General features: G+C 40.2%; 1 protein-coding gene across 2 annotated transcripts in view; it reads left to right on the forward strand.

Moving 5' to 3' along the window:
• The first annotated feature begins 815 nt into the window (after positions 1 to 815).
• Positions 816 to 16,698, forward strand: part of grin2aa (glutamate receptor, ionotropic, N-methyl D-aspartate 2A, a) — a 486,150-nt gene continuing 470,267 nt past the window's right edge. Inside the window, exons 1-2 of one of the 2 annotated variants that reach the window (XM_061981594.1) lie at positions 816 to 1,274; positions 1,389 to 1,480. The gene's annotated coding sequence lies outside the window, so the exon portion shown is untranslated. Of the gene's footprint in view, positions 1,481 to 16,698 lie in introns of both variants that reach the window. The other variant, XM_061981593.1, reaches the window with a different exon arrangement.

Raw genomic sequence — 16,698 nt, forward strand, 5'->3', positions numbered from 1 at the left:
GCAGGACAGTGGCCATGGAATTTCATTTAAGGTTTGTGATAAACCATCAAACTCATTCGTTAAAAGGACTCTATAGTAATATAAAGCAAATTTTTCTGGACATTATCATGCAAGAAAAGTTTATTTTTGGGATCGCGATCACCGCGTAATGATTTTTAAAGGTTGCATTACATTATTAACTGTCCCATGTGATCAGCCAGTGCAATTGGAAGTCCATGCTCAATTATTGCCTCCGTAAATAAAACTTCGGCATTTATCACATCCAAAGAATCTGTTTGGGCGACGAAAAACGTTGAAAGTTTTCCACTTGTATCGCTAGCAACGGCATTAGACTTGTGTTTTTTTGTCCCAACGTGGTCTTTTACATCGCTAATTCCTCCGTGTCCGATCGAAAAATCTTGTCTGCACAAGGTGCAATTCGCGTAGTTTTCACCCTTTTTTTTTTTTTAAATTAATATTAGATATATAACAACGGGCGGATGGCGGGCGGATGCAGTTCTGATCAAACGTTACATCGGGTGGATGGCGGATGGTTGACGACTTTCTGACGCGGTTGCGGATGAGATAAATTGCCTATCCGCGCATCTCTAATGTGTAGCCCTGACTGTTCTGTATTCACGAGTGGGTGAAGATGCAGGAGTTGACTTTCCTCAGCATTGATCCCTCTTCTATGCACCATTGCTTGTTGCACCATTCATCAGCTCTGCTGTTTCCCCACTTTGCCAGGTCGGATCGACTCCACAGCGCACCGTTCCCCTAAAGACCTATCAGGAGTAAAGCAGTCCCTTTTTCCAGGAGAAGCGCAGGATGTGCGATTCACCCCAACTCTCCCCCTCCTGAAAGGCGCTTTAGCGCATGCAGATTGGCGAGAACCACCAAGAGTCCGTCCATCCTTCCAGCTGCCAACGTCTCTGCAGAGCGCGCACGAGTGCACACTCGGCGCACACATCCCGTAAACACAAAACGCGCGCGACGAGAGGGTTGAGGGGCGGTGGGGGTTTTGAGAGAGAGAGCGGGTCACATGCACGCTCTCTGCGGGCTGCGGGATCTCTCTACTGGTCCGCGAACGTGCGCGTCCAGCCTGCCTCTTCCCTTCTCCTCAGCCCCGGGACGGCAATGACAAGAGACCGAGCGCTGTGATCTGGCAGAGGCGGCTCGAGCCCCCCCCACCATGCGCGGCGGGGCCAGCAGAGATTGCAGTGCAGCATCAGCCGCAGGCGCACGCACAATGAAGACTGGATTACTACAACGTTGACGTTCTTTGCCGTCACAAAGTGAGAACAACCTGGAATTCCACTCTTTTTTTTTTTTTTTGGCACGGTGGAAATTATCGCTCTCCCGATATTTGGTGGTTTGTCCCCCCCCCCCCCCCCCCTCCTGTTGTGCAGGGTTTGAGAGTGAGCACCATACGAGGCTGTAAGGGGACCGTTGCAATGTCATCTCACGCCACTGTTTTGGAGCTCCGTGGAAGGGAGACGCTGTAAGTACTTTGGCATTTTCCCCCCCCTCCGTGTTCCGCATGCCGGGGATCCCACGCCTATTTTTCTTTGCTGGTGCTCTCCTCGGACCGGGTTCCCCACAGGCGTCCCCGAGCCAAAGTGCGGCACCCACACCACACCAGGCACAAACATCTGTCTAATTTGAATAAGAAACAATAAAAGATTGTGCCAAAAAAAAAAAAAAAACCCTCTGCATGGATGATGCGCTCTAATTAGCTTCTAATTCATCGTGTTGGCGCAGTGAGATTGGGTACACAACCCACCTCTGTAGGTGCACCCCCCCTCGTCTTCTAGAATCCGTTACTTTGACCATGAATTCGGCATGAAAGGCATGGTTGATCAGACATCTCTTGTGACACAGACCGTTAAAATGAACTAAAATCTGCGGCTTTTACTCAAATTGGTCGCTGGCACAACTTTTAGTTGGTACCCACTCCATGCCAGGTCAGGATCAGAACCAGCTTTAATGACCAAGTTATGTTTCACGTACAACGAATTGGACTTGGTAGACTCTGCTCTTATTGTCCAATGTAAACAATGCATATGAGTGAGTAACTAATAAGTACTTAAATCCATAATATGTGCAGGGTGAACAAATAGTAATGCATTGGTGAATAGAGCAAAACATTCAGTTTCTTATTGGTGAGTTCATAAACTGGAATCAAATTTTTTTTTGGTCAAAACCGTGTTAGAACGCTGGCTTTGGGCTTTTGGGGGGTGGATATAGTGTCTTCAGAAGACAGTTGTCCGCGGGGTGCAGGAGGCTTCCCCTCTTGTCGCCAGCAGGGGTCGCACTTGCATTGCCTTGCCTCCATCCTCTGCTGCCCTGCTCCCAGGCGCCAGTCACGTTGTTCAAGCGCAGTTCTCGCCTCCTCCCACTCTGTAAAGGCGTCAGCTGCAGCCCATGGAGGGCCAATCCACACACATATATATATATATATATATATATTTTTTTTTTTGGACAGAAAAAAGGAAATAAAGTATTAACCCACCTCCCCCCATGTAGATTGAGGCCAACGCCAAAGCCTCTTTCGCTTCTGGGTTTGCTGCCTACCTGGGAGACTGGAAGGCGAGCTTAAAAGGAACATGTGATGGTGGCATGTCATCAAATCTTTGTTTTGATACCAAATTAATTACTTGGAGCACACCTGCCAGACCTAAGATAAGCAAATTGCAAGATAGTTACTGTGTCATCAGTATCGTCCGTGGCTAACGCCAACTCCGAACGTGGGCCCCTCAGAGAGCACTTTGGGGAAACGAAAAGACCGCAATCCTGTTTATTGCCCACTACCACAAAACGAGGCTTACATGCACGACAACAAACTCCTTTTAAGTTAGTGCGGAATGAACAAAGCGTCTATCTGACGTGAGTGCAACCGCGGAACACGCGATAGAGCAAGCAGTTGCTATCACCATTACATCATCTTTATACTTCTATTAATATGCCCCATTTACTCGTCTGCTGAGACGCAAGTAGCTCAAAGTCTGACTGATGTACTGTAAAGCAAATGGCTCACTAGAAGGAAGTGTTTGTGTTTCCTAGTTCCAATAAACCCAAGTCCAATAACATGTTAGGTTCATTGATGACCCCAAATCGCCCGCAGGGTCTGAATGGTTGTCTCTTCTCCGATTGGCTGTCCGTGGTGTAGCCAAGGGTAAACTGCAGGCTCCCAGTGCTGCTCAGATGCTGGCGTTTAGTGAAATTTCAGCCGGCAATTAAAAGAGTGAGGCGGTAAGTGACTGATTCAGCTGGAAATGGTATAGGAACAGACGACGGTGCTCATTACTCCTGTGGTCCAACTGCAACATTGTGTTAATTGTGTTAAACTAACACGTTTTTAGTAGCTAATTAATCATTAGAAAACCCTTGTCTCAACTGAAAACCCATTTCAGGAGGCAGTACAATGGCTACCTTTGAGGCATTGTGAACTTGATTACAGCCTCGAAATGGCCAGATTGAAGTTGCATCTGAAACGTGTCAGAATGTATTTGTTTATAGAAACTGTCGTGTACAGTGTTTCCATTAAAACTGTCATCAGTTCAAAGTCCACGGATGAACGGCTAGTTTCAACCTCGCCGATTAACTTTATGCTACCATTTGAAACATTTACTTTTGCTTGGATTTGAATGGCGTCCGGCTCATCAAATATGCGTGGTGGACAAGCCAGGGTCTGTTCCTCGAAGAAAAATGCCCTACGTTTGCGTTGTTTTCGGCTGTACGAACAGTCCAAATCGCGAAAAGGATGAACTTTTTCTTCAGAGTCACTTGAGAAGTAATCGTGAAGGGCGAAAGAGTGCGAGACTTTACGAAAGACGACGACAAAAGTGGCACGCACTCCAGTGCAAGGGAGCAAAGTCGAAGAACGCATGAGTGTGCAGTGATCACTTTGTTAAATGATATATTTTTAATATACTTTACTTGTTTAGTATTTCCCATTAAAGTATAATCTAGTTATTATTTGTAGTAAATTAAAAAAACCCAGAAAGTCAGGGTCAGTGATACTTAGTCAGGAAACATACTTCTAAGTCTTCGCGAGTACATATGACAACAGGACAACAATCAAATATGGTAATGATTCAGTAGTTTTTAGTTTATTAAGTGGATATGCAGTCTCAAGTGTCGAGCTGTCGGGCTCTAGTTTGTTTATATGGACTGGTCCTCGAAAGATGCAAAGTCAAACCACGAAATACAACCTTACCCGAGCAAAAACTATGCATATTTATCCGAGAGAGTCTTGATACCAATTTCCTTAACCCAACCACACACAGATAATCTAAAGACCTCTGTGCTTTTCCAAGTTTTCGACTGAATGATGTCTGGAGCACAAGATAGTTCGACATGTCTGGGAACTCCACAGACTGATTATCATTGATATCGCACAACAAACCCTTTTTTGATAAAGTATTAGGATCATTCCATTGCATAGTTAAATTTTTTTGCACATATCTGATTTTTGCTTGAAGATTTAAGCCTCCTTTGTACTCTGATAGTTCATCTTGGCTTGGTTGACCACCACTGCTTTTCACCTCCGGGCAGAAGTGACGTGACAGAATACAAGCAATAGAACCAGACAGTACGGACCTGCCGGAAAATGTTGATTGTCTACTTTTATCAATATTGAAATGACGATTATTCATTATGTTAGGTAAAGCTTATCAGTGTGTCCCACAGGTCGGCAATCTACAACGTGACATTATAGAATAATTAACAATGAAATAATAATAATAATAACAAGGCTAAATAAGCGTTACATATGCATAATCAAATAGAAATCTTTGTGTTTTGATTCATTAGTAGTGATCCACCAAACTTAGGGCCGCCAAAACTTAGACTTATCACACACAACACTGGCAAAACCGGACTTTGCGATGACTTACTTCAATACATCCGACAAAGACCCACGGACTGTGATCTGTGAACATACCAGGGGTGTCTTCTGTGAGGACATTCTCAACGTCAGGTTCAGGTCATCTAAAATCCAAACATTCCGATTGCCCCATTTACTCGGTCTGCGGCGCCATTCAGTATTTTGCCTGTACATTATCATTTGTATTTTATATTGCTGTAATACCAGTGGTAAATAACTATTGCCTCGATTTAAGTGTGGTGAGTACACAGTCTAAACCATAAATGCAACGGTAACAATAATTGGCATGATCATTTCGGTTTGTCCGTTTTCCTAATTTTTGATTTTGGCCACAAATGTAAATTTTACTGCATCAATTTTCTTGTAAATAAACACATTTACATGACAGCTTTAGCTCTATTTATCCATTTTGCAGATTTATTTTGAGGAGTCTTAAAAAAGACAGCCCCGTCATCGATTGGACAAATAACTTTGTCAAAATGTCCCCAGCACAGATGCAAACATCCAGTAGACTGAGCAGCGTACATAATATTCAGATCTTGTTTTTTTCCCCTGAATGCACGGCTTTTGACCATGGTACCCTGCCTTGTTTTAACATGTTTCTGTATGGAAGACGTTCCGTTGTGATCACGTACAACGCTGCGATTTCTTAGCGAATATTGCTACACAGATTCACACATTCACGCAACAGTTGATTGAGAAACATAAGTATTTTATATCCATACAGAAACAATCCGGAAGACATTTTTTATTCAGTCTATCGGTGAATGTGGGCAGTTGCCGGAACTCTAAAAGCGGTGCCGAACTCTAGAGCTAGACTCTACGGACTTCGGGGCAGTGAAAACAAGGCGACTGGCTTCAACAACCCTGGGGAAAAGTTTGATAATGTGAAAACATCCAATTTGATATGCAATTTTAAACGTTAATATCGCCCACAATCATCCTAATCTAATCCTGATGGTGATTAAGATTTGGTTGACTGTACGATCCTAAAAAGGTCCTAGGTGCCTATTCTTCCTACAGTAAAATATTTTCGGATTAGTCCCAATTGTGTGCAATGTTGAAGGATTCCTTTTTAGCAAGTCAGCATTTAATAACGTGTTAAGTTTCTTTGAGGAACACGTTCTACTTTAAGTGTGCGTTATGGTTAAACTCATTTATTGCCGTCTGCTGTGTGTGACGGACATCAGCGCCTGTGAGAAGCCCGGCGGAAGTAACTATCTGTTTCTACTCAGGCTTTAACACGTCGTCTGCCCAAGGGATAAAAGAGTAGTCAAAAAGGTTGGAAACACTTTTTTTTGTTTAGGAAATTGCTTGAAATAACAATCGTTTTATTGGTAAAGCCAAGTCATAAGCATGTGTTTGGTTTATTGTTAAAAATACCAGTGATCGGACATGGTTCTTCGGACACCATACGACAATAACCATAACTTATAAGTCGAGTTGGCCTTACTTGTCTTTCAAGCTGAGCTTGTATCGATTGGAACATTCTGTATATCATGCTCCAAGCACATAGAGACCACGTTGTTGAATCCTCCTAGAGAGAGCTTATTTATCTCCGCTTGAAAAGAAGCCCCAGCAGATCAGCAAGGTGATTCAGAAGGATCAGCTCTTTACCCCCATAGGAAGCTTTGAGATGCGGACGTTTGTTTGGCTGGCGTACATGTGTTGGACCGTAGGAAGACGAGGGCCAGGAAGTGGTTTTTTTTTAATCACGGCTTTGGGTGTACAGGTATGCTGTTTTAAGCTTCAGTTGTTTCTTCTCGGTGGAAATTTCTACATTAACATTTATATTCTGTGGGTTTGTTTGAGTCTGTTAAATAATTGATTGATGGACTCTCTTCTTTGTTTTACTGATTACGGCCTTACTGGCCTCGCCAGTGTGGTCTGTTATAGTGGGGATTTATTGCCGTGTGCAAAGTAGTGAGGATGAGGGTCCGCGTCTTTACCATATTTTCCTGACTACAGAGCGCACCGGTGTATAAGACGCACCCAGTAAATTTAAGAATACAAAAAAAAAATCCTTATATTAGCCGCACCGGACTATAACCCGCAGATATATATGTTGTGAATTTAGTTATTCACACAGACATTTTTTTATTTACATACCTTTTAATCGTGCCTGTACTTCGGCAGTAAAACGGCTGATAAAGCAAAACAGAAGTCATCGTCATGGACCCACTAGCTGCGGAAGCTAGCTCTCCAATCAGCTAAACAGACTCAATAACTCCACGGTGACGTTTTGGTGAATTTACGCAGACATTTGTGAAACTGAAACAATACAAAAAGAATGCCATTGTAAGGTAATAATACTAACACACAGACACGTCTTAGCATATTAGCTAATTACGATAGCACACACAAATATGCACTCCTACAGATGACGCACATGGGGCGGTTTAGTAAGTAAGAATTGTTTTAGTTACATTGTAAAACTTACAAACGTTGCTCGGAGTGCCGAATGAATAATCCGTATGAGTAAAAATGCTACGCACGATTAGAAGACAGAACGCCACTTGTACTTCCAGTTCAAAGCTTTAAACAGTCGGAAACACTTGCAGGAATTCACCCAGCAGCGCCTACAGTGAGCGAACTCCTCCATAAGAAAGCTCCATCGGGGCGGCATGGCTCGGTTGGTAGAGCGGCCGGACCAGCAACTTGAGGGTTCCAGGTTCGATCCCCGCTTCTGCCATCCGAGTCAAAGCTGTCATGTCGTTGGGCAAGACTCTTTACCCACCTTCTCCAAGTGTCACCCACACTGGTTTAAATGTAACTTTTATAATGGGTTTCACTATGTAAAGGTCTATATAAATATATTTTACTTCACTTCACCACAACACACTGGTTTAAATGTAACTTTTATAATGGGTTCCACTATGTAAAGCGCTATATAAATATATTTTACTTCACTTCACCACAGCACACTGGTTTAAATGTAACTTTTATAATGGGTTTCACTATGTAAAGCGCTATATAAATATATTTTACTTCACTTCACCACACCATTTCAGTTTTTGCATGTGTTTAATGAAAACTATTTGCGTTATGTCCATCAGCGAAGAAATATTCATAAATTAGCCGCGCCGTTTTATAGGCCGCAGGGTTCAAAGTGCAGGGAAAAGTAGCAGCTTATAGTAAGGGTGCACCAAAGTCTAAGTTGCAAAACCCAGAATTGTGTTTTGATGGAGACCGAGATCACTCCTCCAAGCTCCTTCATGCTAAGGGGAATCAGCTGAGGTGCATCTGACCCGGGTGAAGTCCTCGGGCACTTCTCGTTGGAGGTGTTCCAGAGACTCTTCCAGCTGGCCCTGACCCAGAGCAAGATGGACAAATTACAGCTGATATGACCCGAGAGAGTCTTGGGGGTCACCCAGGAGAGGAGAACGTGTGCTACGGCAGGGTTAAATCTGCCACCACCACGATTTAAAAGCTGCATCAACGATAGAAACGACAAGACACTCGGGTCGGGACACGTTTCGGAGCCCGTGTGTTTGTGGGCAACGTTCCCTCTAATGTGCGCGCCTGCGCAATTGCGCACTGCTCACGCGTTCTCTGCGCACGGCAAATTAATGCCGCGCAGAAAATCAAAAATCCCATCCGAACTTTAAACAAAATAAACACATTACAATTTATTCTGTATGATTTTGCAATGCAACTTTGTGAGTGACAGGTAACAACAAGAGTGGCCCTGATGAATAAAACAATCTTTGTCAAGACAGTTCAATTATCGTCTGTCGAGACACTTTAAGGACAGGAATTCCATCAATCACTTTATTGAGCAAAACTGTTTGTAACCACACCAAAAACATGATTAAAAAAACTTATCTATAAAAACTGGTAATTTTCTGCCATACAAACCAGGCTTAAACCAAGTTTGTCATGCGTCATTTCAACAGAAGCCGCTCGCTCTGTCTCACCTGCACCAACACACACGCACTCATGGCACTTAGCCAGTGCTGCGTTTATTGCCACACAAAAAGTCGGACAACCCCAACGCCACACATTGTGTAAATGCCAGGTTGTAACACTCTGAGTCCTCAATCAGATGTGTGCTTATTTTACTGCCATTTATTAAGAATGTTAATCTAAGGATATTATTCATGAAATGTTGTCACTAGATTTCATAAATGCTAATAAAAAGATGTATTTTACAGACAGAAAGTTACAGGAACTAAATGTAATCTCTGAAAGGGGTAACATTTCTTTTAAAGGCAGGATCTGCAGCCAGACATACAATACTAGCACATAGCTCATGAAAAACATGTTTTTTTGTTCTTTCTTTTCTTTCTTTAGTTTATTTCGAACATGAACACACTTACAGCATAATACATCACACAATTTCATATCATTTCATTTTACATCATGCCCGAAAAGGAGTAGGAAGAAGCAAAGCTTATTTAATCCTACCCCTTTCCCACTTCAGAGCGTTTACAAATATATACATCATTTACTGACCTTTTTTATAATAAAATAACATCTATGAATTGGTATACACAACAGTTTTGTAATATTTAATTAATTAATTCAGTCATTATTAACATACTGAGATGAAGAATATCTTATTTTCAATAAGGTTGGAAGTATTTCTCATAATTCTTCTTCTTTGTACTTTGTAAGCACTATTATTTTGAACAACCTCTTAAACTGGATCATATGAGTACAATTTTTAACTTCTTTACTTAATCCATTCCATGATTTAATTCCACATACTGATATGCTAAAAGTTCTAAGTGTTGTACGTGCATATAAATGTTTTAAATTATTTTTTCCTCTAAGGTTATATTTCTCCTCTTTAGTTGAGAAGAATTGTTGTACATTCTTTGGTAGCAGGTTATAGTTTGCTTTGTACATCATTTTAGCTGTTTGCAATTTTACCAAATCACAGAACTTTAATATTTTTGACTCAATAAATAAAGGGTTTGTATGTTCTCTATATCCAACATTATGTATCAGTCTAACTGATCTTTTTTGTAACACGGTTAACGAATGTAGCACACATTTGTAGTTATTTTCCCACATTTCTGCACAATAACTCAGATATGGTAACACCAGCGAACAGTAGAGAATATGAAGTGATTTTTGGCCCAGGATGTATTTTGCTTTATTCATTATTGAAATGTTTTTTGCCACCTTATGTTGTATGTATTGTATATGAGATTTCCAGTTCATTTGATCATCTATTAATACCCCCAAAAATCTGGTTTCTTTTACCCTTTCGATGTCTACTCCTCTATTTGTATTCGTGTATGATGCTCTTTTCTACTGTTACCAAATAGCATTATTGTTATTGTCATTGTAAGAGGGCAAAATCACTTCCATCCATCCATCCATTTTCTACCGCTTGTCCCGTTCGGGGTCGCGGGGGTGCTGAAGCCTATCTCAGCTGCATTCGGGCGGAAGGCGGGGTACACCCCTGGACAAGTCGCCATCTCATCACAGGGCCAACACAGATAGACAGACAACATTCACACTCACATTCACTCACTAGGGCCAATTTAGTGTTGCCAATCAACCTATCCCCAGGTGCATGTCTTTGGAGGTGGGAGGGGCCTATCCCCAGGTGCATGTCTTTGGAGGTGAGAGGAAGCCGGAGTACCTGTAGGGAACCCACGCAGTCACGGGGAGAACATGCAAACTCCACACAGAAAGATCTCGAGCGCAGGATCGAACCCAGGACCTTCGTATTGTGAGGCAGACGCACTAACCCCTCTGGCAAAATCACTTATCTCAGAAAATTATTTTAATAAAACATTTAAATTGTTATGATTAGAGATGTCGATAAATGCGTTAAAATGTAATATCGGAAATTATCGATATCGTTTTTTTATTATCAGTATCATTTTTTTAAATTTTATTTTATTTTTATGAAATCAACTTAAAAAACACAAGATACACTTACAATTAGTGCACCAACCCAAAACAGCTCCCTCCCCCATTTACACTCATTTACACTCATTGTTTCTTTCTGTTGTTAATATTCTGGTTCCTACATTATATATCAATATATATCAATACAGTCTGCAAGGGATACAGTCCGTAAGCACACATGATTGTGCGTGCTGCTGGTCCACTAATAGTACTAACCTTTAACAGTTAATTTTACACATTTTCATTAATTACTAGTTTCTATGTACTGTATTTTTCGGAGTTTAAGTCGCACCGGAGTATAAGTCGCACCTGCCGAAAATGCATAATAAAAAAGGAAAAAAACCTATAAGTCGCACTGGAGCCCGGCTAAACTATGAAAAAAACTGCGACTTATAGTCCGAAAAATACGGTAAATGTTTTTATATTGTTTTACTTTCTTTTTTTTCCAAGAAAACGTTTTTTATTTATTTATCGTATTTTATTTTATAAATTTTTTTTAAAAGTACCTTATCTTCACCATACCTGGTTGTCCAAATTAGGCATAATAATGTGTTAATTCCCCGACTGTATATATCGGTTGATATCGGTATCGGTAATTAAAGAGTTGGACAATATCGGAATATCGGATATCGGCAAAAAGCCATTATCGGACATCCCTAGTTATGATGTCAGGTTTGGGACAGGTGTGACGCTGGTGTGGCCACAGTGTGCGTGTCTGATGTTGCTCACATGTGCTCCACTGAATGCTCAGGGAGTTTGTGCGTTTGCTCACACACATGAAAAATTAGAGGGAACATTGTTTGTCGGATCATGTTTTTTCTTGGTGTTACTAATCTTTTTGAAACCTAGGGCACTGTGATTTCCGCATTAGCGGAGTGGAGGAGGACGGAATAACGATTTTGGCCAATAAGAATAAAAACGTCTTTTAAACGTGAAAAAGTCGCGGAAATTGATGTCACGGGACTGAAATGCTGTCAACGTTCGTCTGGGGATTTTGTCTTCACACATTACAGATTCGGATTGGTTTTATTTGAACATATAAACGGTTTCAAAATGATGATTTTTACATTGTCTTTACATCGTCAAAAAAGGAGTAGGAAGAAGCAATACTTATTTAGTCATACCTAGGGTTGTACGGTATACCGGTATTAGTATAGTACCGCGATACTAATGAATCATTTTTGGTACGATACCTTCTCTGAAATGTACCGGTTCCGCACCCCCCCGCACCGGCGTCGAAGTCACGTCGTGACTTTGCTGGTTTACGAGCAGACGAGCATGTTCGACAATGCACACACACAGAGTACTTACAAGCAGACACATAGTGTAGACAGAAAAGGGAGAGTGGACAAATTTTGGCCTAAAAAGTAACGATAAAGGTGAAGTTATAACCCGGAAATGCCCTCAGGAAGAGGTGCTTTAAGACATGGCTAGCTAGCTAGCGGCTATCCTCCGTCGGCAGTGTTTTAGCGACTTCTAAATCACTAATCCTGGTCTCCATGGCGACGAATAAAGTAAGTTTCTTTCACGTACCATTATCACTGCAGGATGAGGAATAGCTAAACATGCTTCACTACACACCATAGCTCACCGGCGTCAAAATGTAAACAAACGCCATACACCTAACATCCACTGTAATGATATCAAGTACAGGCACATATCTAGTCGATACTACTATGATTACGTCGATATTTTTCGGCATCACATCTTCTTTCATTTAAAAAAAAATTATATTATGTTTATAAAGTCAGGAAATATGTCCCTGGACACCCGAGGACTTTGAATAAGACCAATGTATGATCCTGTAACTACTTGGTATCGGATTGATACCTAAATGTGTGGTATCATCCAAAACTAATGTAAAGTATCAATCAACAGAAGAATAAGTGATTATTACATTTTAACAAAAGTGTAGATAGAACATGTTAAAAGAGAAACTAAGCAGATATTAACATTAAATGAACAAGTAGATTAATAATTCATTTTGTACCGCTTGTCCTTAATAATGTAGACAAAACAATAGAATGATAAATGACACAATATGTTACTGCATACGTCAGCAGACTAATTAGGAACCTTTGTGTGTTTACTTACTACTAAAAGACAAGTTGTCTAGTATGTTCACTATTTTATTTAAGGACTTAACTGCAATAAGAAACATATGTTTAATGTACCCTAAGATTAAAAAAATAAAAAATAAAGCCAATAATGCAATTTTTTTGTGGTCCCCTTTATTTAGAAAAGTACCAAAATATTGGTATCGTTGCAACACTAGTCCTACCTCTTTCCCACATCATAGCAATGACTTACACATATGTTCACTCCCTGTATTCTCTATGTACACATTTCCAACATTAGTGTTGATACAACACTTTTCTTCATGGCTATGTCAGTCATTTATGATGAGACCAATATCTTTCTTCCCCCTCACGTTCAAGACATTTCCCAATACTCTTCCTCTTTGTACTTTGTAAACACTTGAACATGTTCTTAAAGTGGATCATTTTAGTACTTTGATTGCATTGCTTAATCCATTCCATCATTTAATTCCACAAACTGACATGCTAAATGTTTTAAGTGTTGCACGTGTATATACATGTTTAGGTTACATTTTTACTCTTTTGTTGAGAAGAATTGTTGAACATTCTTGGCTAGCAGGTTATATTATACATAACTTTAGCTGTTTGCAAATGCACCAAATCATTGAATTTCATTTACATTACATTTATTAAAAAAGTAATTTTTGTTTGTAATTACATTACTTTTTTATTAAAGTAACAAGTAATTCGATTTACTTTTTAAAAAGAGTTTTCCGAACACTGGTGGTAACCTACATAAAAGCAATTATTGGATTACTCGTTACTCGAAAAACTAGTAACGGCGTTTTTTCGAAACACTTTGGCTTAAGATACTGTGCAACATACATTTTTGCAATTATTCAAAAGGTGATTTTTAAACTGATAAATATGAACGGTGGATTCATAGGATATATGGTGTTATTGGGTGTTTAAAAAGAACAATAATGTAAACACCACATTTTAAAGGCGCGTGCACACTCTGCTTTCATGAAACGTCTCTCAACTAAATATGCCAGTTATAAGATTTTTTAAGCAATGCATTATTACTGTCCCTCGTAATTCATTACATTTATTAAAAAAGTCATTCCGTTTGTAATTAAATCACTTTTTTGTTAAAGTAACAAGTAATTAGATTTACTTTTTAAAAGGAGTTTTCCGAACACTGGTTGCAACGTACATAAAAGTAATTAATTGGATTACTCGTTATTAGAAAAACTAGTAATGCCATTTTTCAAAACACTTTGGCTTAAAATACGGTGCAAAATACACTTTTGCAATTATTTAAAAGGTCATTTTTAAACTGGTAAATATTAACGGTGGATTCGTAGGATATATGGTGTTATTGGGTGTTAAAACGAACAACAGTGTATACCGAGCCAAAACCTTAATAAGATCCACTTAAAAATAATGTAAGCACCACATTTTAAAGGCATGCACACACTCTGTTCTCATGAAACGTATCTCAACTATATATACCGGATGTAAGATTTTTTTAAGCAATGCATTATTACTTTCCCTTGTAATTCATTACACTTTTTAAAAACGTAATTCAGTTTGTAATTAAATTACTTTTTCGTTAAAGTAACAAGTAAAGAGGAGTTTTCCGAACACTGGTTGTAACGTACAAACCCCGTTTCCATATGAGTTGGGAAATTGTGTTAGATGTAAATATAAACGGAATACAATGATTTGGAAATCATTTTCAACCCATATTCAGTTGAATATGCTACAAAGACAACATATTTGATGTTCAAACTGATAAGCATTTTTGTTTTTGCAAATAATCATTAACTTTAGAATTTGATGCCACCAACACGTGACAAAGAAGTTGGGAAAGGTGGCAATAAATACTGATCAAGTTGAGGAATGCTCATCAAACACTTATTTGGAACATCCGACAGGTGAACAGGCAAATTGGGAACAGGTGGGTGCCATGATTGGGTATAAAAGTAGATTCCATGAAATGCTCAGTCATTCACAAACAAGGATGGGTCAAGGGTCACCACTTTGTCAACAAATGCGTGAGCAAATTGTTGAACAGTTTAGGAAAAACCTTTCTCAACCAGCTATTGCAAGGAATTTAGGGATTTCACCATCTACGGTCTGTAACATCATCAAAGGGTTCAGAGAATCTGGAGAAATCACTGCACGTAAGCAGCTAAGCCCGTGACTTTCGATCCCTCAGGCTGTACTGCATCAACAAGCGACATCAGTGTGTAAATGATATCACCACATGGGCTCAGGAACACTTCAGAAAACCACTGTCAGTAACTACAGTTGGTCGCTACATTTGTAAGTGCAAGTTAAAACTCCTATGCAAGGCGAAAACCGTTTATCAACAACACCCAGAAACGCCGTCGGCTTCGTTGGGCCTGAGCTCATCTAAGATGGACTGATACAAAGTGGAAAAGTGTTCTGTGGTCTGGCCAGTCCACATTTCAAATTGTTTTTGGAAACTGTGGACGTTGTGTCCTCTGGACCAAAGAGGAAAAGAACCATCCGGTCCGCAAAGTTGAAAAGCCAGCATCTGTGATGGTATGGGGGTGTATTAGTGCCCAAGACATGGGTAACTTACACATCTGTGAAGGCACCATTAATGCTGAAAGGTACATAGAGGTTTTGGTGCAACATATGTTGCCATCCAAGCAACGTTAACATGTACGCCCCTACTTATTTCAGCAAGACAATGCCAAGCCACGTGTTACATCAACGTGGCTTCATAATAAATGAGTGCGGGAACTAGACTGGCCTGCCTGTAGTCCAGGCCTGTCTCCCATTAAAAATGTGTGGTGCATTATGAAGCCTAAAATACCACAACGGAGACCCCGGACTGTTGAACAACTTAAGCTGTACATCAAGCAAGAATGGGAAAGAATTCCACCTGAGAAGCTTAAAAAATGTGTCTCCTCAGTTCCCAAACGTTTACCGAGTGTTGTTAAAAGGAAAGGCCATGTAACACAGTGGTGAACATTCCCTTTCCCAACTACTTTGGCACGTGTTGCAGCCATGAAATTCTAAGTTAAATATTATTTGCAAAAAAAAAAAAAAAAAGTTTGTGAGTTTGAACATCAAATATCTTGTCTTTGTAGTGCATTCAATTGAATATGGGTTGAAAATGATTTGCAAATCATTGTATTCCGTTTATATTTACATCTAACACAATTTCCCAACTCATATGGAAACGGCGTTTGTACATAAAAGCAATTAATTGGATGACTCGTTACTAGAAAAACTAGTAACGGTGTTTTTCAAAACACCTCGGCTTAAGATACTGTCCAACATGCATTTTTGCAATTATTCAAAAGGTCATTTTTAAACTGATGAATATTAATGATGGATTTGTAGGCTATATGGTGTTATTAGGTGTTAAAAAGAACAACAGTGTATACCCGGCCGACTTTCCGGATCAGTTTGTCAATCCGGTTTAAGTCCTTTTTGCTGGTGCTGCTCCCCCAACAAACCACTGCAAAGTACAGGGCACTGGCCACAACAGACTGAAAAAAAGACCTTCAACAGTTTGCTGCAAACATTAAAGGACCTCAGGAAAAAGAGTCCGCTCATGCCTTTCTTGTATACAGCTTTGCTGTTGTCAAAAATACTGAGCCAAAAATCGTGGACCCCTCCAAGATACACTCACTTTGTGCATAATTTGATCAAAGTTACACGCAGGATTCTCACAGGAACGAGGCAAGAATTCCCCCAGACCGACTATACAATAGACAAGGTTACCACAGTGGAGGTCCGCGGGGAAGTAATTGAATTTTTCATCGCTCATATTGCTTTTCATCCCGCGTTTGCCGCCGGTGCTCCAAGACACGGTTATTCAATAATAAATTCCACTCTGTCAAGGTAACGCTGAACAACCAATTAAACATGAAGATGAAT

This window comes from Nerophis lumbriciformis, linkage group LG24, assembly GCF_033978685.3.
Source record: "Nerophis lumbriciformis linkage group LG24, RoL_Nlum_v2.1, whole genome shotgun sequence".
In the NCBI taxonomy this organism is placed as follows: domain Eukaryota; kingdom Metazoa; phylum Chordata; class Actinopteri; order Syngnathiformes; family Syngnathidae; genus Nerophis; species Nerophis lumbriciformis.